Source organism: Mastacembelus armatus, chromosome 2, assembly GCF_900324485.2.
Source record: "Mastacembelus armatus chromosome 2, fMasArm1.2, whole genome shotgun sequence".
Taxonomy (NCBI): domain Eukaryota; kingdom Metazoa; phylum Chordata; class Actinopteri; order Synbranchiformes; family Mastacembelidae; genus Mastacembelus; species Mastacembelus armatus.
The window spans coordinates 1,039,403-1,064,351 of record NC_046634.1 but is presented as its reverse complement, the minus strand read 5'-3'; the positions used below and the strand labels follow the sequence as shown (position 1 = coordinate 1,064,351).

Below are 24,949 nucleotides of genomic sequence, written 5' to 3'. Positions count from 1 at the left end.
TTTCTTAATCAAATACATCCATTTCTGAGGCAGGAAAGCCATCCGCACAGCGCGGTACTTTCAGCAGATGTCACTGTTTACTGAGCTTAAGGCTCGTGTGCATCCGAGTGGACTGCTGCACTCAAAGAGTATCCCACCTATTTGTTCTCTAATAGTCCCTCCTTATGGTTTTCTTCCTATCACTCGGAGGAAAAAAAAAGGGAAAAACAAACGCTCTCTGCAGTCTCAGCACTGTGATAACATTCAATTGCAGCGCAGATGAGCTGCAGAAGCAACAAATAGATGGGAAGAAAAACCATTGCACACTAGGAACTTCTTTTTTTTTTTTAGCTCCATTACAGAAAATGAACTGATGTGAGTCAAGAAACATCAATCTTTTATTTCTAATAAGAAAGGATAAGGCCAAATGTTGAAATGATGGAAATGTAGGCCGATATAGAGGGAGGAGAGGGGAGCAATTGACTCGGGTGGGAGTGATTTCAGCAATCCAACGCTTCAAATGAAGAGGAATGGGTATGTGTTTGCGGGGACTGTAAACACAACAAATCCTTAGGGCAGACCCCTCACACTCACATTTAAACCCGCGAGTCCCTACGTGTCGATACACATCGATACACAAAACACACAGCAGTTTTCTAAAAGCACCAAAGAGCCTCCCCGAAGGTGCTTAGGTTTCCTCCGACATATTTGTGTCAGCACAGACTGAAGCTTGTCGACAGTCCAGGAAAACAGATCATTAAGTTAAGCAAAAAAATAATAATTAAGTAACAACCTAAAGCTAATGGTATTTAATAGACAGCCTTGGTGAAATTGCATGTAGTTAAATATTGTTAATTTCCCAAAACCCAACTTGTAAAAACCTCAAATCAGTTTTTCTAGACTCATAGGGACTGTGTTCATATCTTAACTCCTTATTAAACCAGAAGAAAACTCTGCATTGAGTGGCAGTTAAGTAAATTTGAGTTGTTGAGGGACAGATTTCTGCAGCTTATCCGTACAAACAGCTGCCAGCCAAGTGAGGTAAACGGCAGACAGCCTTTTACACCAGCAGAAGAAATGATAGAAAAAACAGTTCTGGGAAGGTTGATGGAGCTGACAGGGTAAACCTGGAGGCACTAAAGGATTGTGCCTACACATAGACACGCATAGTCCCACAGATCCACACCGGCAGGTGAAAACAGGGGTGAGATGCCTCTCAGTACACCGTAGGTGACACTGTTGAACCGTGCATCGGGGGCGACAGAGCTCAGAAAGAGGAGGAAGAGTGATGCTGGGAGACGTGGGTGTTCAGACCGGAGGAAACTGAACAAAAAAAATAAATAAATAAAAATCCAGGCGAAGCTGTTTATTTTTCCCACGCTGTTTTGTGTCTCTTGACTGTCAGAGCTGCCAATATGTGTGAAAGGCTCGCATCCTGGGTAGCCGTCAGTACCAGGAATCTACAGTGGGGGGCAACACAAAGCTGAATGAGTAGTGGAAGATTCCTCCACTGTGTTATTCCTCCTCCTCTTCACTGCAGCTTCTGCATGTGAGAAATGATTTTCCTCATCCTAGAACTATTTCTTTTGTAACGTGGAAACAGACAAAATATTTATGCATCCACAAAAGGGCATATATATAAAACAACTCTTACAAGTGTGCTTTTAAAGGAAGTCATTTTGATGGTTGTGAATGTTGTCATTACAGCCAGCAGATCATCTATAGCCATAATATCCCAGAGTCCTTTGTGCTTGCCTGCCTGCCTGTAAATTCCTGATCTCTGCCTGTTTTTGGATTTTGCCTGCCTGCTCCCTTTTTTGGTCTCGTTCACACTCCCACCAACTGCCTGCCTTTCACCAACCACTAGTACAGTTTATTTTAGTCCAGTTCTTCTGCTTCTCCCACGCTTTGCCACGTTCAGATAGAGTCATTACACCAACTCTGATATTTTAAGATGTGCTACCTTTTTGTTGCAGGTTTGGGGAAGTCTAATTAGATAGTCAGGTGATGTGTTGCAGGACTGTGCAAAAGAAGCCCAAAATGCTACATCTCTGTTTTTTTTTTGTGTTCTACAAATGTCATTGCTCTTGTTGCTCTTCTCAAACAGGCTGGCGTTTTATTTTGAAACAAACAATTCCGTATGCGCTCTAATTCACCAATGTCAATGAGCAACCTTTTGTAACTGAATTTTTTTTTTTTTTTTTACATCTAGTTGTTGAGTTACTCTAAAATCAGGCCTCTCTTTTTTTTTTTTTCTCTTTGAAAAATAAATAACCACGTTTGCAAGAACAACTAATAAAGTCCTTCAGAAATTAAATCCTTCAACTTTTGATCCCACTTCCTGTTTATATTCGGGGGCCGCTCGCCCATTAGTTTGTGTTCTACTTCTAAATCTTTCATTAACTTTGGAGGTTGGAGCATTCCCTTCCACTCATAGTTTAACCTGTTAAAATTTTCATAGGAGCTCTTTCTACCCATTTTCTAAAAATTGATTCTACAAAGAGCAAAGAGTGGTTCCTGTGGGGTCTGCATAATACATGGAGCTGCTAATAATGCCAAGGTGCTGTGATAATTATTAATAATTGTGGGGCAACACGCCATTTCTTTTAATGTTTCAACAATAAAAGCTTTTGCCTTTGCCCTCATTAAACTCCACTTAAGGGAAATTTTATTTCCTTTTTGCCTCAGCACAATGAATGAACGCTTAGACTCCACCATCGCTTGGCAAATTGAGCAGAAAAAGTTCTACTCCTCAACGGCAGTGGGGAGTTATTCCATTGCCAGATCGCTCCCAGTAAATGACTCAAGATCAATCAAAATTAATTATAGCAAGCAGCCGAAAGCTAGCTAACCACCCACTCCCCCCTCCCAAAAAACAAAAAACACATTTGGGTGGGCGGAGGGGTCCATTTGGTGAGTTGACGTGAGCGGCTGTGGCAGTCTGTGGAGCAGAACTCAGAAGTAGGTCATCCCTGTTGACCTGGCTCACATAATCAGCACACACTGTGTGTGTGTGTGTGTGTGTGACTGTATGATTGTTCCAATTCTCTCTTAACTCACAGGAGGCAGAAAATAGCAAACACGCAGTGAAATGTGAGCGAAAGAGAGCAGAGCATCTGAAGCAGAGTGTAAACAGGAAGTTATCTACCTGTCAACTATTTTAATGTCACATTTACAGAACAAAAATCTCTCTGGGATTTAAGACCTCAGATGGAAGATGCTCACACTCTTGATTCGTTTTTTTAGTAGTAGCTTCACAAATAACACTTGTACATTTGAAGACTAGGATTTAAGCTCTGAATTGGAAATGTGAACCAGCGTCTTTAATATCTTCAGAGCAGGGTCACTCAAATAGAACCGGTGCTCCATTATTCACATTTTTGTGAAAACTAAATAAATTATTGACATTTTTTTGTGAATAATGGAACACAGCGTCTAGCCTTTGTGTTTTTTTTTTGTTTTTTTTTTAATTCCTTTACTGTTTCTCTGACATCTAAACCTTGTTTACCTCTACCTGTCGGAAAATTTTAAAGATCCCTCCGCTGCTTATGGGATTCACAAAAACCATAAGCTGCCTTCACAGCAGCAGAGGGTAGATTATGACAGACTATCCCTCGGCCTCACAGAGTCACAGAGGACAAGTTCCCTTTTCAGGGTCTCGCTTACTGTACTAGTGTCAAAGCTAATTTCCTCTGCAGATATATTTTTAGAACAAATAGGGATTTTATCGTTTTATCGTGCAGCCATGTGGGAAAACTGCTGATAGACTCTCCTGCAAAGGCAAAATATTTGTCTCGAGCACGTTTTGTAGGACATATACGTACGTCCTACAAATAGATTTATTACATGTAATAAATCTTGCGATGCTTGTGCTGGAAGAAATTAATTCTAAGAAGCCCACAGTCTGAAGAAAAAGTAAGATTGGGTGATGATCAAGCTCAGAGCCGGGGCTAACGAAGTCCAAACTACACCTTCCTTGGAGCTTTTAGATGTCAAATTCAAAAGAGATTTAGATTTCAAAATCTCTCTTATCTCCTTACATCCCCTTTTCTGCTCGTGTGTCCTCTACTCCTTACCAGCTACCCCTCTTCTCTCTGTGCTGCATGAAGTTGACCTCTCATCATTAACAACACTGTTGCCACACACAAACACACACACACACACACGTAATGTCTTTGTCTGATCGCAAACACCCTGCCATGTTGATCCCTAATCCGCTTCCTACCACACTGGCCGTGACCAATCACAGCCTTTCATGTTCCGAAGCGGTCAGTCACACCTAAAAGGATTGGCTATTGGTAGTCTGGGATGCTGAAGCTATTAGTGATTATGATAAAGGGTGACATTTGTGATTGCGGTGGGTGTGTGCATATGCGTGTGGAGCGGTCTGTCTGGGATCTTGCTTGTGTGACCCAGATTTGGTACGGTGCCTAATGTGAAATTAGATGTGATATTTGGAGGCTGGTAGATTATAGGGGACAAAAAAAAAAAAAAACAGGTCTGGTGTGTTCAAGGACATATTTCATCAGGGTGAATGATTTTCACACCCGATGCACACGGACCCACACGCCGTTACCAGAATGATGGGTGAAAAACAAACTTAGGGACTGTGTGAAAATTATTTGGGTAGTGAAAAGTGCCAAAACTTGAACTGAAGCTTTGAAGCTGGTGGCTGTTTTCTTTGAATCTTAGAATTAGAAAATAAAACCACCCTAACTTTAACTAGAAGACATATTCCTCCCTTACGTCCCTAATAATTTGCATGGAGTCCCTTAACTCCACTGCACTGCACTGCAACAGCTCACAGCATCAGCTATTGAACCAGATACTCCAAACTGAACATGCCGTACTTCAAAGCTACTTCTGGTTCACATTTCAGCCTATTCTTTACAGCGAATTCCCGCTCAAGGTTCTCATTTAATCGTATCGGCATGAAAAAAGAAACCAGGGGAATGTCATCTGGGATGACGGAGCATTCACTTGTGAGCCCATGTGTGCTGTGTTTGCTCTTTTAAAACAATACAACAGAAGTTAAAGCCTCTTTCCATGATCACAATTATTCCATAATGCATTAATGTTACCTCAAAAATATGTACTTAGGATACCCAAGCAGAGATGAAAGTGACTAAATAGTAGATTTTCCCTGCAGTACTAGGCTATCATTGTAACTTTGATTGGATAATGAAATGTTTTCAACATGGGAATGGCTCCAGAGGTCTGGCAAAGATGAATTAAGTTTGTGTACGTATGTATGAACACTAAAGCATAAGGCATCTGCATGGCTCATACAACGCAACTTCAATTGAGTCATGTGCCAGAGGGAGATTTTCTCATTAGATGTGAACCTTTCAGGGTATTTGATATGTGTCTGTGCCTCCTCAAGAGGCCTGTTTCTTTACATACTGTATGTTAATACATCCCTAAAACTACCCTGCCAAGAGTTTTCTACGTTTTTGAAAGTGGACCTAATTTGAAATCCTCGCATATTTCGAGTATGATCGGTGACTATAGAGAGCAAAGGGAGACTTTTCATGATCCGTTTGCATCAAATTAGAATGACAGGAACGTCAAAAAGAACAAAAAACAAAAATATGACATTGAACTTTCCAGAGCCCTTTCTCATGCCAGATATTCCACAATGATGTGACCTGACTTTTAACATTTGCCAGAGGGAAATAAATAGCCATGACTGACACCTGTGAAAGCTTCTTTATCAGGCAGTGCTTTCAAAGCGCAACTGATTATTTGGCCTTTCAAATTTAAAGCGTAAAAAGGTCACGACTGATTGAAGATTTCAAAAGACGTGAGCTTTGTTTTTTTTTTTTGTTTTTTTTGCCACGTAAGTGGAGAGAATTTTAGTTGCTGGGTGATACAGAACAAAAACTTAAGACAATGCGGTATTGTCATATTTATGTTCCTTTGTGGGGAACATGTCTGAGTCTGTTTAAACTTGGTAGAAGGTGAAGACTCATTGTTGGGCTTCCTTAAAATCCAAGGAGTTGCTTGAATGTTGAATGAAGTTCATTACGAGTTTTTAGAAAAACTTCGCTCATAGCAACAGTCCGACAGGTAAAAAGTGAGGTTTCCTGCCTTTTTGTATAAATATAAATGTAAATATGAAACATTTATGTAACACCACACTACTACTGTAAAAAAAAACCCCAAAAAAAACAGTTATCCTCTCCACAGGACTGCAGAAATTGCCAAGTCCCACTGAACCAATTGTGCTCGTTGTCACAATTTCTGAAGTTTCCATGGCAACACTGCACTCTCATCTTATTCGCCTGGTGATTAAAGAACGCACTGGGGTGAATAAAATGAACTGAACTGGAGTCGAAGCAGAAGGGAGCATGGGAAAGGGGGGGGGGGGGAGTATTCCAGCCTGTCATTGTCCCTTTTTGAAGGATGTTTAGATAGCAATTAACAGTTTGCCCCTCGAGCGTCTGAAGAGGGCGACCGGTTAGGCTTTGAAGATCAAATGAACCAATTAGGCAGAGATAAGAGTCTCATGAGTTATACCTCCCCTCTATATCACGTAAGCTACACGCGGTTGCTATAACAGGATATTCAGGAGGGAAATGTAGGTGGCTGCAAGAGACAACAATGTTTTCCTGAAAACATTGTTTTTTTCTTTCCCTGTGATTAAATCAACAACACTCAAGTATTTGGGTTTTTAATAAGCTCAGCAACGAATCTCTCCCGCATAGGAACTTTAAACAGACTGACAGATGTATCCCATACAGGAAGGGGAACGACAATACTGCCTTCGCTATGTTTGTCCGAGGTGGTTCCTACAGTCAATCTACAGGTTGGAGGGCGGAGGGGGGGCGGATTCCAAACAGCAACAACACTATTGTTTATATTTATATTGGTCAGCATCAGGACAACTTCCAACAAAGCCTTTTTGTACTTGTGCTCTACTTGTCAAAGTAGCAAATTCCACTTTTTTTAAAAGAAGTTTTTTAGATCAAAACTCTTTATTATCTATAATACGCAACCTTTTTGTGCCCAAATTTGGCTAAAAAGCGAAGGAGGCTGCGACTAAAGTCACATGTGCTTCTATTCGATGCAGGTTTACGCTCAAACTCTGAACCTGGACTTCCTCGATCCTTCTAACGCGGAGCAGGTGAAGAGGATCAGTTGTGGCGCTGAGCGTGTGGCAGCCAGCTGTCTCTCACACACACACACATACACACACACACACACATACATGCCTCTGCTCACATTTACACAGATACACACTAAACATGCCACCGCACACACAGGAGGGGCAGGGACGTTAAAAACCCTGACCTGTGGGAGGCTCATGAGAAGTTATACAGACACAAAGAATAGCAGGCAACACATTTGCTCATGTGTCGCATTTGCATCCACATGCTAAATTAAAAAACAAACAGCCATCCAGCTAAACCTAAACTTCCTCCCTCTTAAGTGCAAAAACATCTATTTAAACTATTTAAAGCCACATGCACTTTTCCTGCACTTAAACACACACACACACACACACACACACACACACATTGTAAGCATCCCTCTAGGCGCTGTCTCCCGTCTTTATGTCCTGGGCAACCACCAAAACACACAGTGGCTCTATGAAAATTGGGTCACGCAAAACAGACGCTCACACGCAGCAAAACCGCACCCGCGAACACACACACACACACACACATATACGGCACATTTTAACATGCTTTCAAAACGCTGCGCACAATTCGTCACAAATCTGCTTTCTGCAAGCTGCCTGCATCGCGGGGGACTAAAACACAAAATAAAAGTTTGTGTCAAGCTGAAGCTGCTCAGAACTCAAAGAGTAAAGAAGCTCCCTTGTTATTTAATGTAAATTTCAAAGCTGTTCCAGCAAAAAGTTTCTCCTCAGCCATGATACAGCTGCCTCCGCTCCACTCATTGGCTGGCTCCCGGAATCCAACTGCCCTGTCATTATCATTCCAGTAATGCTGGCACTCAGCGCCTCCACTGTTCATTTCCACTGAGAATAAAAAGTCTGAGCTCAGATGGAGGGTGAAATCATGGGGGGAATCCCCTAGAGACTCTCACTGACTTAAGTAAACTAAGAGGAACCTAAAGTCCCACTGAGACAGGGCCCGTCTATACGGCATGCATTAGAAGACACATTCCATTCTCCTCATCATGCTCTTTCCCCTTTCCTTACCTTCCACATGATTAAAATCCCATCATCCACAAACAACGTGAAAAAGAGTGAGAAAGAGAGAGAGGTAGGGGGGGAGGACAGAGGCTAGTTTTGGCTCCCTGTCTCCTCTGTGGGACTCGGTAACAGCAGCGGCGAACTTTGGAGTCGGTGAGGATGTGGATACGTCTCCGTGGCTGTGTCATCACCTCTCATGACATGTTTCCTCCCCTGCCTGTGTAAGCCTTTCCATCCTGACCCAGCAGAGAGAGAGAGAGAGAGAGAGAGAGAGAGAGAGAGCCGGGACAAAGTAGTGCACCGCCCCCCGTCTCTATCTCCCTTCCTCCTCCTCCTCCTCCTCGTTGTCCGTCCCTCCCTGTCTGTTTCCCTGTATTCAAATTTGCCAGTGGGCTGCCCTCCCACTAAGCAGGCCAATCGCTGAACCGCTGAGGGGCGGAGTCTGGGCCTGCCTGTGTTCATGTGTGAGTTTGCAGTCAGACGTGCAATACAAACACTCTGTGGCTGTGTGTGAGTGTGTGTGTGTGTGTGTGTGTGTGTGTGTGTGTGCGCATGTCAGCTTGCTCTCGGCATTCATGTGCGTATGCACAGGTGGTCAGGTGTCCTTTTAAAGCTGTTTTAAAATGCAGAGCACTTCCAGAAACTTTTGGAAGTTGCGTTCACTTGTGGCTTGTTAATATTCACGCTGCCTCCATACGTTTCCCTTTTCGAGAGAAATACTGTTTTCATTTACTAAATAATCGCAGTCCTTTCTATTTTGTCGTTTCTTTTGCTCTTACGGCAGATGTTTCACGTTAAAAGCCTTCAAAGATAGAAAAGGATTATGCCGTTTTAGCTGCTGGAAGGTTTTTAAGTCCAAACATCTGTGTTTGAAGGTGTTAAGATCAGACAGTAGCATTCATGTCATGGCGTACTTAGAGTTTGTGACTTAAAAAACCAGCATACATGTCAAAGTCCGTCCTCTCCACTTTCCCATTCGTGGCACGTCCTCGGCAGAAACGTGGTTTTTTTAACGTCTCCCTGTTGTATCTCCACCCACCCACCCCTCACCCCGGTGCCTTAAAACTTCAGCTGTTATTGCCGCAACTCATAAAAACAACTCCCCTTTTTATGCGACTCACAAGGAAAGCAGCTTAAATTAATCTCCAAGATGCAAGTCAGTTGTTTACCCTCCCACACGAGGCACGCTGCCCTGCCATAACTGCAATCTCTGATCAAAAAGCATTCATCAGCCGTCTCATTCAAAACCGTATCCCCCTGTCATGTCTGATAAACTGTCGACGGTGCCCTTAGGTCTGGCAATTGTGGATGGCAAAAAAAAGCAGAGGGAAGCCAAAGAACTGACAACTATTAGCCCAAAGTGTTATGTCGAATCTTACCACCCATGTGATGTGGTAGCTAGATTCCAAATAATCCCTAACATTTTGCCCTAAGGGTGTGAGTCCTACAGTTGCAGCTGAAGAACATGGTTCTTACTTTGCAAATACCTATGGGTTTAATTCTATCCTGTATTGTGGACTGCAGGATCACTGAGCCAGAGATCCAGAAATAGTACTTTTTTTTTTTTCTTCCTACATCAAATGAAACTGTTTGTTTGGGTCTGATAAGTTCCAGAAAGCGTGTCCAAAACTGAATGCAGCACAGAATTACCAAACACTGTCAGAGATTTCTGTCAGATAAAGTGGAATTACTGTAAGGTCGGTTAAAAATCTGTCTGTACAGTTGAAGATCTGCAATGGAGGATGATCGGTGGGTTTTATGAGCAGTTCCAACACCAGAACCAAAAAAAAAAAATCACAAATTCCAGTGATCCAGTAATCTAGCATGTCCAGTTAGGCATGTTTCATTAACAGTACAGCTTCTCTGTTTAACACAATATTGTACTCATGCACTGTGTTTGGATGTGGACGTGTGTGTGTGTGCAGTGTGCTGTGGTGAAGATCCTGGCTCTGTGTTTCTGTGTGGTTGGAGTGGAATCAGTTGAGGTGAAGGCTGCTGCTAAAGAATGTTTCTTTGGAAAAGGGCGAGGAAAAAGTTTCCCTCCCGGGTCAGTTCCCGGCAACAGCAAGACCACTAACTAACCTTCACTATATCGCACCAGTATATATATATATATATCTATACACACATATATAGAGAGAGAGATTTTCATTTGTATTTGGGCACTTTTTGAATCTGCTTGTTTTTTTTTTTTAATATTAGAAATTCTCTAAACTTGGTGTAAACTTGGTGCTTGCCAGGTCCCTGTGTGTCATTAAAGAAAATAATAGCTATCCAGTGAGTCAGCTGCTTCTAAGACATAAGCTTACTGAGGTGTAGATATGCTCACAGAGACCTAGTTTGTCTGACTAGTTTGTTGGCGGTGGTTGCGGTTGTGTATCGGTGCCTATACATTATATATACTAGCAGATTTCTGCAGTTATTCCTGCGTGATGCTCGTTTGCACGTGCGTTTCGAAGCTGTAGTGCATCAAGCTCTCGGAATCTAAGGTTTAACAGTTTAGAGATGGTCGTCCAGCTACACTTTTCAGAGCTGAAGCACACAGTCTTTGAGTCTCTCAGCAGAGGCAGAAGCCGAAGCTTTGTCAAGCGTCCTCGCCCCCGATGTCGCGAAGTCGAGTGGCTGTTTTTCACCCTGAACTGTACGATCACATTGTGCCCCCGGTGATATTCCGATGTGCTTCAAATGACCTTGCGCAAGGAGAGATTCGGTTTTATTGAAAAGATACTGTAACTCCCATTCTATAAACAAATAAAAGAAGCATTAAAAAAGTATTCAAAGGACTCCCTCACCCTGCACCTCTGCTAGTTACTGCACCTACAGACGCTGGCATATTTAGAAATTGTTGAGATCCGGTTTGTGTGAGATTTTTGACTCTAATGTGGCCTGGATTTTACTGATTATTTTGTCACTTGTTAGAAATAAGACGGGAGATGAATGGAATGGAATGGCCATGGAAGACATGATCATAAAACTTATTTTTAATGTTTGTTTTTTTTTAGCTGCTTTTTTTTGTGTCCAACCTTCCCATGACAAGTTTCAGAATTTAAGAAAGCTGGCCTCTACCTTGAGTTTACAGAGGTCTTATTTTTAACAGCCAGGAATGAGTGGAATGCGGCAGAGTCCTTCTCCTCTCCCGGGGTGAGACCTTTATGGGGATAAGGCACGACAGGGTTATGACCGGGACCTTTGCAGAGGGCACTAACGCTGTGGGAAGCCTGGGATCTGTGGGATTAATTCCACACATATGTGCAGAGAGACACGTGACCACAACCGTGTGGTCTTTTAATGCGTATAGACACACAAAGCAAGCCATCCTACAATGCATCTTGGAACCTCCCCCTGTCACAGATTTCGATCTTGGACAGTACATTAGACATGCATTCACGTTGCATGACTCATAGGAGATAGTCTGGGCTGTTTGTACATATACATTTGGTTCTGAGTGTGACCATGCCTCGCTTGTGGCCCAAGAAATGTTTGGACCTTTTTAGAGCACCTTCATAGTCACACCTCAGGGTCCTTTTAGATGAACGTCAAACACGTTTTTTCCCCTCGCACTAACCTCTGAACTCTCTAAGGTGAGTTCACATACGGGCAGTAAAGGATTGGTTTCAATCAGTGATGAGAAGATGTACAGCTGGTACCAGCAGCTGCTTTGGAGCACAGTTTGGGATTAGGAGGGAAGGAAAGAGTGGAAGATGCTGTCCTGTTCACTATTTCAGAGCATCGTGCGCTTTGTTAAAGCGATTCTGCTGCGGAGTCCGTCCTCTATCCGTCTCTGTCAGGTGGCCTCATTGGATAGAACTGATCTAATCAGAGAAACCAATACACACGAGATGGGGAGAGGGAGCAGGATAGTCAGATGAGGAGATGCGGAGGGAGAGGGGGGAGCGGGGAGCGGGAGGAGATAAGTACGTCTGGGCGATAAATGTTAAATGTAGCCGCACTATTTCCTCTGGAAGAGACAGTTTTAGTGTGGAGTGTAGTTAAAACAAAAACACATTTGCTATGTGAACCAGCAGAGCTTAAACACAGAATCTGAGATGTGTGTGTGTGTGTGTGTGTGTGTGTGTGTGTGTGTGTGTGCGTGCACGAGTCAGTGTGTGTAATAAGAAAACAGTAGTACTGATCACTTTCAGCTCCTTTCTAGCAGAATATCAGAGTTGATTCAAATAAGATGCAGATCTGCACAAAGAGATTAAAACTTCATCAACCAGGAAGAAAGAAATTGAGATTCTTGCAGGATTGGATATAGTAGAAAGTAGCTCTTTTGTAAATCTGTCCTTGCACACACACACACACACACACACACACACACATACACATATCTAGATCAGTTGCCTAAATCCGACAGATTTACCAGCAGCAACAGCTCGAGGTCGTCCTGTGTCACACCAAAGAGATTCACTCTAACATCATCCAGGCTAATGCAAATATGTCTAACACACAAACACAGAAATGCCCAAAAGCGAGCACACACACACACACACACCCGCACGCATACATACAGGGTGTCGGGCAGCATCATTGTTAGCCGTCAGCAGGCCCGACGTGTCCTCAAACTGTCGCGCAAGGAGTCACATCCCCACCGCCAGGCCCTCAACCGAACCCAACGCCAGCTGGCGCACCATGACAACTGCGCATTACACCACAATAAACAGGCTGAAAATCCTAAAGTCACCCAGAATAAACAGGCTATTAGCATAGATGTCATCTGAAAACAAGTGAAAGAATTATATATATTTTCTCGTTTTAAATACAGACGCACACTTATTCTATGAAAACTAAAAGTAGAAACAGAACCTTTACATCACAAACAGGAATATTTGGAAGGTTTGTGACCACATACGTTGAGGAGTAAAAAATGAAACTAACAGCACGGCTCTCTCTCTCCCTGTCACATAAAGTTAAGTTTGTCTTTAAGCTAATGTGTTATTTCAGGCATTACTCAATTATTAAAATGCATGCGCTGAGTAGCTTTCCATATATCATGCATCAAGTGAAATAACAGTGTGATCGTGCATAGAAAAAAAATATCCCTTCATTGCTCGTCCTTCGAGCTCAGGATAAAAGCAACTTTTTCTAAAATATACTTGGAGATTATGGCAGGACGGAAGCTCATTACGATGCCTTCATATTCTTTTGTGAAGTGCATTCCATAAGGCACTCGGCTTTTCAAACCGAAATCCTAATGGTTTCTCTAATTAGTGTAACATAGCTCTCCCACAATGCTCAGCTTGTGTTTTGCACCCGATCACCTCACCATTTGTCCCTGGACGTTGTATAACTCGCGCTATTCATTCTACAGTAAAACAGGTTCATCACAAGCTCAGTTCATCAAGGACAGCAAACATAATTGCCCTGTGAACAAGCATTACCTTTTCAATATAATCACAGTCCAGTGTGTAAACTCTGAAGTACTTTACCCTCAGCTGACATAAAAAAAAAAAAAAGTAGTCACGATATGCAGGGCCATGAAAAAGTTTAATTGACAGTCACGCTCCAGACCTTTTAAGATGAATCTGTCCAATCCGGAAAAATGACTTCAAAACTGTCAGAGCTTGAAACTGCTCCAGTGGGAACACCGTTCCTGCTGTGGGGCCCCAGAAATGCATTGATTATACTGTACCGTACGACGGTTTGGGTAGAAAACAAAGTGGAAGTGTGTCATTTTAAGGAGGTAATAAGAAATTCCATGTGAAGATGTTTGAGCAGCATGTTGTTATTTTAAAGTCCTATACTGCTGCTTCAGATGAGGCTCCCCTCTGTGACAAAAATTGACTTTCTCCCAGGTGTGCCGAATGACAGTGTGAAGCATGAATAAGTTATAAGTGAAAGTCAGGCTGTCCGACCTCCCCCGCTCTCTTGTCTGTAGTGTATCTGTGTGTGTGTGTGTGTGTGCGGTGGTTCATGTTATACACTGGTTAATGTACTGTAGTCCATATGGCAGAGGGAAGATATTCTGATTTATGGCTCTGCCATCACCTGTGACAAAGTAGAAAAGGGAGGAACGTCTCATTTTGCTCAATATAAACTCCGATGTATCTTCCCTGACCATAAAAAGAATCAGGGGTGCTAGCTGGAGATGCGGTAAAGTACACAGTCAGTGAGCACTGGAACATTAATCATAGGACATGCATTTTGCATGAAGGTGAGGAAGGGGCTTTGTAGAGTGTGCTGGTGGTGTGACTACAGTATAAGACTGCGATGAATTATAAATGGAATAAATGATGGTCTCAGTTGGCTCATTAATGGTTTGAATTATTAATCAACTCTATTATTGGGCTCAGGTGGGATTTTAATAATCCTAAATCATCCTGGTTTAGTAGGTTTAGAGCTTCTTAAAGGCTAAATATGTCATCCAAAGGTAAATAACTGCACTCAGCTGACAGATTAGAAGCATATAAAGTCATATCCTCTCATAGCTTTAATTCTTTAATAATTTATCTGTGAAGCTGACCATTAAGAAGCACATATCACATTTAACAAGCGCTTAACCAACCATATTTTTGCTCAGACTCTTTCATCTGAGCTTTTGACTGACAGAAGTAGGACGTATAGCAATCATTGCACCTTTTTATGAATAACTGATGCAATAGCACGGCACTGAAAGCCGCAGCAGAATCGAAATGACCCCACGAATATGTGCATGTGTCACACCGAGGGCTGGAAATTGTATTTATATAATAGAGATTTTTCTGCCACTATGTTTTGATGTGAAACCTCACCCGCAGCCGGGACTGTGTCACCTAGTGACATTTTTGAGAAGTGCCACTTTAATGTTGCATCCACATGTGTGTAGTGCAGTGTTTTGATGTTGCTGTGTTCAGGGGTGAGGCTGAGGTTTTTTTTTTGGTTTTTTTTCTCCTAAACGTATTAAAGATAAATGTGTTTTTTCGATCACGTCTAGCGGACAGTATAGAGACAGAAAGGAGTATGCTATGCAAGTATTTTTTTTTTTTTATTATTTAAAGAAACATGCTCACATTTCTTCATGAAAGGAACATCTACTGAAGCTCAAGCTTAAGTGCGAGACACACAGGGATAGGCAGTTATTTGCGCTCATCACACTCATCAACACCTACATGCAATTTAGAGTCTTTGGATAGGGGGAGGAAACTGGATCTCCCAAAAGAAATTATGCAGATACAAGCAGAACAGCTCACTGTCTGTGGAAAGGTTAGATACTTGAGCAAATCAATTGCTCAGAGATAGAATTAAAATGGATGTAGCTAAAAGCAGATACTGATATCTAAGACCCTTGCAATGCAGGGCTCAGGCAGTCAGGCAGTTTTGCAGGCGCACAGAGGTGCATCCCAGGGGGCAAAAAGCTTCTTAAAGCAAATGACATTTGCTTCCAACATGGTTGCTCGCCCTCTCTACGTGTCTTGTGTGTCTATCGCTCCCGAGCTGTCCCCTCAGGCCGAGCCAACACCTCGTCTCTATTCTTCTAACATCAGCACAGATAAATACTGCCAGCCGCAGACACACAGGCCCAGGCTCCAGCCCATACACACACAGGCTGCCCTCAGAGGCTCAATCAATAAACCACCCACAGCACTTTTCCAAAGCTTAGAGTGAGACATTGTGTGTGTGTGTGTGTGTGTGTGTGCGCATGTGCACATGTGTGTATACGTGGGTGTGTTTTTGTTGCTGCTTTCCAAAACAAACAGCACAATCTATAAGACCATTAGTGATATTTCATTACCCTCCTCCCTCGGAATGCACAGCTTTGTCCATCTCAGCACGTGTTATCTGCCTTGCACCCAGGAAACCATTTCCAACAATGTGACCGAAAAAGAGGACTCTGAGCGTTTTCGTATGGGTGTTTGATTCTTCCTTGGAAAGAGAATCCATCCTGTTTAACAAAAGTCAAGTTGCAGATGCAGTAGCCCGTGAAGAGGCTGAATGGATGACTCAGACTGAGCACATTTTGGGATACAAACAGGCTGAGTCCACTAAAATATCATATCATAATTTACAGCATCAGTATTTTTATAGATATTATATAGTATAGATATGTTAAGTCAAAACAATAATGTATAGTAGAGCATAAGAGGAGGTGCTTAAGGGGTATGTCAACTGTTTTTAATTTTTATCTTACAGTATATATATGTATTTATTTTATATGCACATTTCCAAGCAACAAAGACTGGTGCCACTAACAATGCCAAGCACCGTATGCGTATTGGTTGCAACTCTTAAAAAAAAAAAAAAATGGATCTGGATCAGAGAGTGAGGTGACTGAACCTGAGCTGCTCCAAAGTCAGGCTCTACAGGGAAAGCTACTTAGTTTACAGCTTTTCCTGGAGGAGGAACGCTACATTTAGCTGGTCCACATGGCAATGCCTCCTCCCTCCTCCGCAGGGGAAGACTATCGAATGCGGTAATGGCGCCAAGTGACCTCATGAGGCATCTTCAGACAAAAAAAAAAAATGGAGTTGGCTGACACAATATGATGCCTCAACGATTCTAACAAAGCAATTCATTTGTTGCATTATCCTCTAAAATATAGTAATGAACCCTCCCCTCCCCCTTAGCACTAGACTGGGTACAATTTTCCAAGTCAGTTTGGTTCTCAGTAATCCTGTTGACTAGAAACATTCCTTCTGTGGTTTCCCCTCAAGGCCAACGTGGGCCAAAAGTGATGAAATCTCCAGTAAACATCTAACACACAGTTATGCTTTTTCCTGACAGCAGGCAAATCTGCTTGTTTTTATAAACGGCTGGTATAGGCCAACTTGTCCACTTTGTGATTTACCAGCTTCCATGTTGGATTTGTGTTTTGACAATCTTAATCCTTTGTTGTCATTGTTCTACTGGTTGTCTCGGTAACTGTGTTTGTATATGGTGATGAAGATTGTGTTTCTGACTAGGGACTCTGGACCTGGATTTATTTGTGGCAGCGCTGTCAGACGTGGCATGAAACATTTTGACTTCATGACTCCCTTGCTGGCGAGTTTCTAATTGACCGATTTTAATTAGCAGTTTTGAAGTTTTGATTTAGCAAAGTGAGTCTGAGCAGTGTTTTGTTCTCATGAGAGCAAAGTAGAATGCTTAGGGTTCGCTCACAAATCACAATACAGCAGCTGTAAAAACCTGCTTCCCCCATAATCATTTATCATCTTCTCCTGGGATCACATAGGGCAGCATGATGTAATCTCATGATACAGACATAAAAAAAAAAAAAAAAAAACCTCATTTGTAGCCAACAAATGTTGAACTAGACTCTGGTCTCCCAGTTTATGAATTCTCAGCGAGGACACATCGATCGGCTTCTGCTTGCAGTTCCAGACATTGACTCTGAGCTTCAGCTAATCAAAGGGCGACTTAATGCATGCAGTAGTATGCACACTGTGCCTGTCCAGCTTAGTGTTCCATTGATTAACACTGGAACTCAAAGACTTTGCAAACTAGATGGAGACAAATAGTGCGAGCTCGTACGGTGTCGACAGTGATCTCGTTTGAACTACCTTCTGCTGGGGTTTAGGGGTTTACCTATTGTGGTCTGTCCTCTTGGCTGTCACAGATCAGGTTTTGTTAAATGCCTTTCTTTCAGTGATAATACCTCAAACATCATTGACATTCATTCTGTCGTTCCTCACACCTTATTCTTGGGTCGATCCAGGATACCCTTATGAGTATCTATTCTAAAAACTGTTCTGTTTAGGATGATTGTCATTGTCACTATGAGTTCTCAAACATAGCGCTACAAGGTTCCCATCACATTTAACAATAGCAAATGACCCATATTGTCGTGTAATGGCTGGCACAAATGAGACGAGAGGCCAACGTGGCCAAAGCTGCGGTCAAGCCAAAACCGTGTGTTTGGCGGGGATGGAACAGAACAGGGCACTTGACTAATTCACGGTCCATCTCATCACTGAGTGTCTTTAGCTCTCTCTCCAGCGTTGTCATTGTGCAGATAAACATTCAAGTGCCATGTTTGGTCACCCATAGAACAAACCATGCCATTCATATAATCCGATGCCCCCAGGGTGGATGAAAGGGGGCCACTACAAATAAATTGCCTCTCCTTCTATTTAAACACCACTTCTTTTTCCGAACTTCCCCCCCTCCCTCTCTTTCTTTCTTTTCTCTCTGTACAAACTCATTTTCTTGAGCTGTCTAGAGACAAGAAGGTGGCGAGGAGCCAGATTTTGGCTGTTAGGGAGCTGAAACTCGAATGCCAAGCTCTCGAGTCCTCAGCAGAGAGATGGGATTTTATAGCTGGAATGTGCAGGGTTTGGCTGGGCTTGAAAAAGATTGGACATACTGGCAGTTGCTGATGCCAAGGCCTCCAAGCTTGAGACCCTGCTGGGCTCCAAATATGGCAATGAGGGCTGCCTGAAACTGAATATAATTTCTGTATCCTGCAGATAGTTAAGACTTCAAAGAGGGAAGATTTTGTCTAAATAATATAGTCATTTTATCACCAAATCTTTTTTTGTTCATTGCAAAAGAAGAAGGAAAGATCTGGGTAGCATTAGCATTAGCATGAGCAGCATGTATCAAACAGAGAGCAGAAACTCAAATATCTCCCCATCCAGTCATCTTAGCCTTTCTCCAACACCTTTTATCCTCAGTGTGACCAGCCAGGAACACACAGGTACGCTCCATCTTAGTGTCATTTATCCAAACCTTCCTCCACGACACCATTTCACTTCATATTAGCTCAGCGCCAGTAGCTCCAGGTACGCGACTGTCACATCCTGCTGCCTTTCACCAACACCTCCCTGTCCACATGTCATGTCAGCACTGATAAGAGTGGAAGAAGGGAGGGTCTGGGAATGTTATGAACTGTGAATACCTCAGTGACCGCGGCGGCGGCGGCGGCTACCTCAAAAGGTTCGGCTCATGTCGAAGTCGGTAAAGTAATCATCCATTTTAAAGCAAACCAGCGCAAAATGTATCTTCCTACAAAGTAGCGTAGGTACTGTAAACACACAGGTCCGCCATAGTCCTCTGCATTCACCATTCAGCTTAGCGATGTCGTCCATAATTGATAACTGTGTATATATACAGTACACTATTTGCATTATTCACCGGCCACGTCAGTTGCAGTTCACTTCAGATGTGTTTCACTGAAGCATGTGAGGTTGAACCTTCACAGATACCTTCATTTCAAACATGAATGGGATTTAAACTACATCTTATAAAAAGTTTTGCTTTAGGCCCAGTCTCTAATCTTAGCAGAAGAGTGAGTACATATTTGCATGTATTAAAACCCAGAGGTACTAAGCAGAGGGGAGAACATTAATGAAGAACCTCTTTAGTAAATGAGTAGTTCCATAAAAAAAAAAAAAAAAAAAAGTCTTCATTGTTAATCAAAGTTATTCTGACATGCAACACAGTACAGATAGTTTTGGCCTGGAATTATATTTCACCACATAAATTGGTTCCGGTTTGTTCCAGCAGATTTGCATTCGATGAACTTTTTCATACTTCAAATTGTGCTGAGCCATTAGGCGCCTTAATTTATTGCTGCCACTGCTGTTCATTTATGAAATGTAAATAGCAGACTTTTGGCTTTCTATTGACTACACATAATAGGACAGCGAACAACACATGCAACGATTCAAGACCATGCAAAAGCTACATCGAGACAATGTCAGCAGCTCCCATGCTTGAAGCACATGGAGCAATCAAGCCTCCTAAACACCCCCCACCCCATCCTATCCTGACCCACTCCACCCCTACGATGCATGGCATCCCATTGTACATGTGCTAGGAGGGGAAAAAAAAAAAAAAAAAAAAGCCTACTGCATCTAAAGGAATGGTCCCAATGTAAGTGAATTAAGCAACAAAGGAGGCACTTACATTCAAAAGCCTCACATGGTCCTCCGACAGAAAAGAAGAGAAGCGTGCAGTGATTCCAGTCTGGTAAAACAACAGTGAGTAACCTTGAAGAGAGAGAAACAGAGAGAAAGTGAGGCAGAGAGAGAGGGAGAGAGAGAGAGAGAGAGAGTTATTGGGATGGAAAAGAAAGGTGAGAGAGAGAGAGAGAGGACAGAGATCCATGCATCCACACACCCAGCATACACACAAATCAAAACACTTAGGATCTTTTCCTGCATCTCCCCTCCTCCTCCTCCTCCTCCTCCTCCTCCTGTTCAGCTCCCCCCCCCCCTACTACGCCCCCCACCCAAACCCAAGCCTTCGGATTTCACTTGTCATGTGTTCAGGCTCAGGCAAGCATGAAGCGGGCTGTGGAAACCAGCGCTCCAAGTGTTTTGTCCAGCGGTTGGGAAACTCATGCTTCCGTTACGTGAAATGCTGAGCTTCTTGGCTCCTTCTGTGCGTTTGATGCAGAGCAGATGGACGGAGAGGCAGGAGACAAAATCCAGCACCTTGGCTCATCTATCACACCTCCATGGAATCTAATCCTAAAAAATAAAAATAAGGGAAAAAATGAAGGTCTACTGTGGAAAATGTAGATAAATCATTTTCAAAAGCTCGTATTGAGTTTCCAAAACCACGTGGCTACAGCTGTAAAACTCGGTTAAGAACGAGGATAATGAAAGTCCCGAGATGCACTGTGGATGCAGAGATACGCTCATGTTAACTAAACTCAAATATGAACAGCTCCTGCTGTGCAAGCATTTGCTGATTACACAAGATAATTCACTGCATTCTCCTCTTGCTCAAAGAACTGAATAAAAAAAAAAAAAACGGCCTCAGTTTTGGGCACGTTTGCAGTTTTTCCCGGCTTTGTGTTGCTTTCAACCTTCACTTGTCAAATAAAAGAGCAGAGCAGCAGGATCAGCAACTAAAAAGTTAGAACACTAATATAAAGTATTGTATTATAAAGTGTTTCCTTTTAAGTTTGGTCTCGGGATGAAGGTACGGTGCGGTGGGTGGTGTGAAGAAATCGGCATGTGGACCACCATGTGACCATGGAATTTTTTCCTCCATTCCTGACCCTTTCCTCTGCCTTCAGTCACGTCTCGCAGTCTTCCCAGGAAATGGGTGGAATGTTGGTCACGTGGTAAAAAAGTGGTTGTATACGGAGGGAGAAGGTAGCACCTGTTCTTGCTGGGTGGTCCTGTTGGACCAGCTGGTCATTGACCTGGACCCCCTTCCTGGGGAAGGAAGGGGGGCCTGGCTAATAGAACAGTACGGGTTAAAAACTGCAGTGGGCATGGCCATGTTTCCTTGATTGGCGTGTGTCTTGTGCTATCACACTCAGCCAAGCTGTTTACTCCACCTCAGCTTCAGTCTCTATTTGGATTATTTTGGTAGTTGCAGCATCTGACAAAGATAAACCCACATCCAAGCCTCAAAGCATTCAAACCTCAAAAGTGTCAAAACTTTAAAACGTTTCTCTGCAGTGGCAGAAACCTTTTATTTATTTATTTATTTTTGGCACACTCTACCCTCCCCTCTGATGATGCTTATGACAAGAGACCTGAGGCTGAAGATCTTGCTCGAGGTCAGTATACAGATTTATCCAGACAAAACCAGGTCAGTGAAATGAAATGAAATTCAGCACAAACGCATGAACGAGGATCCTTTCCTCCTGGTTGGCACGATTTTACAGCCACTGTACAGCTACCACGCAAATATATGGAGAGGAATTCATACGGCCAAGTCATACACATTAATCCATTTGCCCAGATTCTGCTTAAGGAAAACATTTGGACTGACAGTTTGGATTCCAGCGACCTCAGCTGTTCAAACAACCATGCCGAGATGGTCAGCGGCTAAAATCGCATAAACCTGCTGATGAGGCCAGACATGCTTAATCATCTGCCTCAGTGCAAGACAAGACAGATGAAAGTGAATATTGAAGAGTGGGTTTGAGCGGCGAACATGAAGATTATGGAGAACTCATTTTCCTGTCTGTATATTATCTCCCTCACTCCAATAAGACGCACGGGGAGACGTGCTGGCCTGCGGATAATCTTACAAACCACCCAGGAGAAAGCCTTTGGTTTTTCTATGTGTATTATCTCAGTCTGGTTATGCATGTGAATCCATTCTTGTGTTTTTTTTTTTTTTTTTTTTTTTTTTTGCTGAAGGGAAAACTTTCCAAAATGACTCTCTTGCTACACATTGCTTGCATAATAGCCGTTGTTGCGTACTCTAAACAATCTTACAAGAGCGATCACTGAGGGAGGAATAGACATTGTGCAGCGTAGCTCCCATGAGACATCCTTAGACATTTTATAAGCTGGATTGCTTTTTTAGTTTTGAGCTCCGGGGAGATATTGAGACAGCCGCAACCTGCCCAGAGATCGGCCCTAATATGTTCCATGCCAACCCCTGGCACTTTGTAATACTTAGTAACTCTTTCTCTGCTGCGGTGGAACATATTATGAAGGACCTGTTGTGTTTTACTTCAACCCGGTGGTGGTGGGGAGGAGGAGGGGTTCCAAATCCTCGAGGGAGGGTCTCAAATACAAGGAAAGTGCAGTTTAATTAGAGTTTCTTTTGTGACCTCTGGGTACTGAAGTTTCACAGTTCACTCTCTGCCTCAGGGTGCAAACCCTCCTTCTTACAGCAGGAGCTCGGTCGGTGTAAGTCATACTGGTTAGTTAATGAGCTCGGTACGCGCACAGATTCCAACCGTGTGCCGTGTACCGTCTCACAGTGAAATAAACAGGTCAAGGCTGCTTCTATATCAGCATCAGCAGCTTGTTCCCTGCTGCATCTCCACAGGCAGGAGGTCAACTCCTTACCAGAAGGGAGACACAGACACACGCATCCCACCTCCTGTTGACCCATTTAGCCCATCTGTACGGCAAAAAAAAAAAAAAAAAAAAAAGTACTGTCCGTTTGACATTTCACTAGATACGAAAGTGTTATATTCATTTGAGTCCTTACATAAATACTTCCTCATATGTATCAGCTGAACCAATGCCAACAAATACTTGTTTTTGTATTTGAAGAGCCAGGACTCGGCTGAGAGCAGAGCCTCTGGAGCAGCTGCTCGGTCTCGACAGCAAAGAAGTCCAAGTGGAAATGAAATATTTAATACATTTTCCTGAAGAATTGTGGGAACAAAAGACAGACAAGGATGCTTTACATAATACATTCTAATGAGGCAGATGGACTGGGAGGAAAAACTTGACCAAGCCAAAAAAAAAAAAAAAAAAACCAACCCGTTTCCTTATTCCTTCCCAAAAAAGATCTCTCCTCTTAAAAAAAAAAAAATCACCAGGAGTCAAAGAGTGTGACAGCTGAGGGATGATGCAAAGCGTAGAAGTCACACTGTCTTTAGGGCTAATCATAATAAGTACATTATCATAATAAAGGACAAATGAGTCAAATTTGAACATAATTAAATGACTGTGTTGCCTTCAGCTCATGTAACAGCACTTTGGTGACCTATTTGCTCTTGGTGGTGCATTGTTTATTGAAAGCAGAAAGCTGTGAGTCCAATGACATGATATTTTTCAGATAATGTTACTGTCCCATATTCAATTTGAAGAAAAATACCGTATATTTTTAACAATATTGACTCTTAAATACCCAATGAGCTCCACAACTGCAACTTATTTTCATAGCCATGAGTTAGCCATGTATTCTCATGTATTGTGTTTCTGGGAAATAAATAATAATAAAAAAAAAAAACATATATACTGTATATCAATAAAAAGAAAAAACACACTACGTCCTGAATTGGCATTGAACATTGGCACTGGATATAAATTGTGAGGTGCAGAATTGTCCAATGTGGCTTTAATTACTGGGCTGATTATTTATGCCTGATTATCCTTTTCAAATGTCATGGGGGGGGGGGCGGCTGGAGTCTATCCCAGCGCACACTGGGCAAGAAACAAATGAAATGGTTTAGATCATGAAGCTAGGCACATTATTTATCCATGCAGTGATGGCCTAAACTTCAAAATAAGCCCAGAGTTGTATCAGCTCACAATAACTCTGTATTATCTTTATATTATTACGTGGATGAATCTTTCTTTTTGGTTTCTGTGGTTGGACCACTGGCAGGTCAACAGGGCTTAAAGGGAGCAGTCATACAGCGGTTTCTGTGTATTCCTTATTCAAGCAGAGGTTGTGTTGTGCAGTGACCTCCCTGTGTCCTGGAGGATTTTGGCAGTGTTGCTGTTTCTTCACGTTCCAGTGGATTTTTCTTCACTGCCACCGCAACGGCCACATAAGAAACTGGCATTGCATCTCCATGCCCAGCCCTCTGTGGCTTATTAGTCTTCTCTAAGCCTTCATGACCTCAGACATTGCCTCTGGGCTTTGGAACATGTGTAGGGGGATAGGGCGAGCGTGTCACGACCGCTTAATGTTCGTGCCAGCTTCTCCTGCCCCTCGGACCTCGTCTTTACTGATCCTATACGTGCTGAGCTTCGCAGCGGGCAGCGAGAGACGCAGTTGTGACGCTCGAACATGCGAGCTGACCTGGAAAAAGAACGCATTTACGCCGACGGGGCCCAGAGGGTTTGAAGGGGATGGCATGAGCAGCTGGCAGAGCTGAAAGCATTGGCGATGTAGCTCCCATCAGCCCCGGCTGCATTTGTTCACCATGAACTGCTGTTTTGAAAGCCGTGTGCAGAAAGTATGCCTCCTTCACATACGAGCCATTTACCCGAAACTTTTGTTTTCCTCTTTACTAAATAGATATTAGATGTACAGAATGAAGAAGTCAGAGGGCACTTAAAGACCTTCATCCATTCAAACCTGTGGTTCTCATTGTCATTAGATTAGGTATTGAATGTTCTCAAGGCTGTGCTTCACAGGGCCCTTTTCTACTGCTTCCTTCTTTGAGCGTGTGTGGTAATTTAATTAAGTCCGCTGACTTTTCTAAAGGGCAACTGCTAGAACCAACAC

The 24,949-nt window shown here is 42.8% G+C and overlaps 1 protein-coding gene across 2 annotated transcripts in view; it reads right to left on the bottom strand.

The window, feature by feature from the left end:
* The window catches only part of LOC113127561 (E3 ubiquitin-protein ligase Midline-1-like), a 39,873-nt gene extending 19,719 nt beyond the window's left edge, over positions 1-20,154 (bottom strand). The window contains exon 1 of one of the 2 annotated variants that reach the window (XM_026302252.1): positions 19,967-20,154. The gene's annotated coding sequence lies outside the window, so the exon portion shown is untranslated. Of the gene's footprint in view, positions 1-8,149; positions 8,375-19,966 lie in introns of those variants that run through there. The other variant, XM_026302251.1, reaches the window with a different exon arrangement.
* Positions 20,155-24,949: the final 4,795 nt, after the last annotated feature.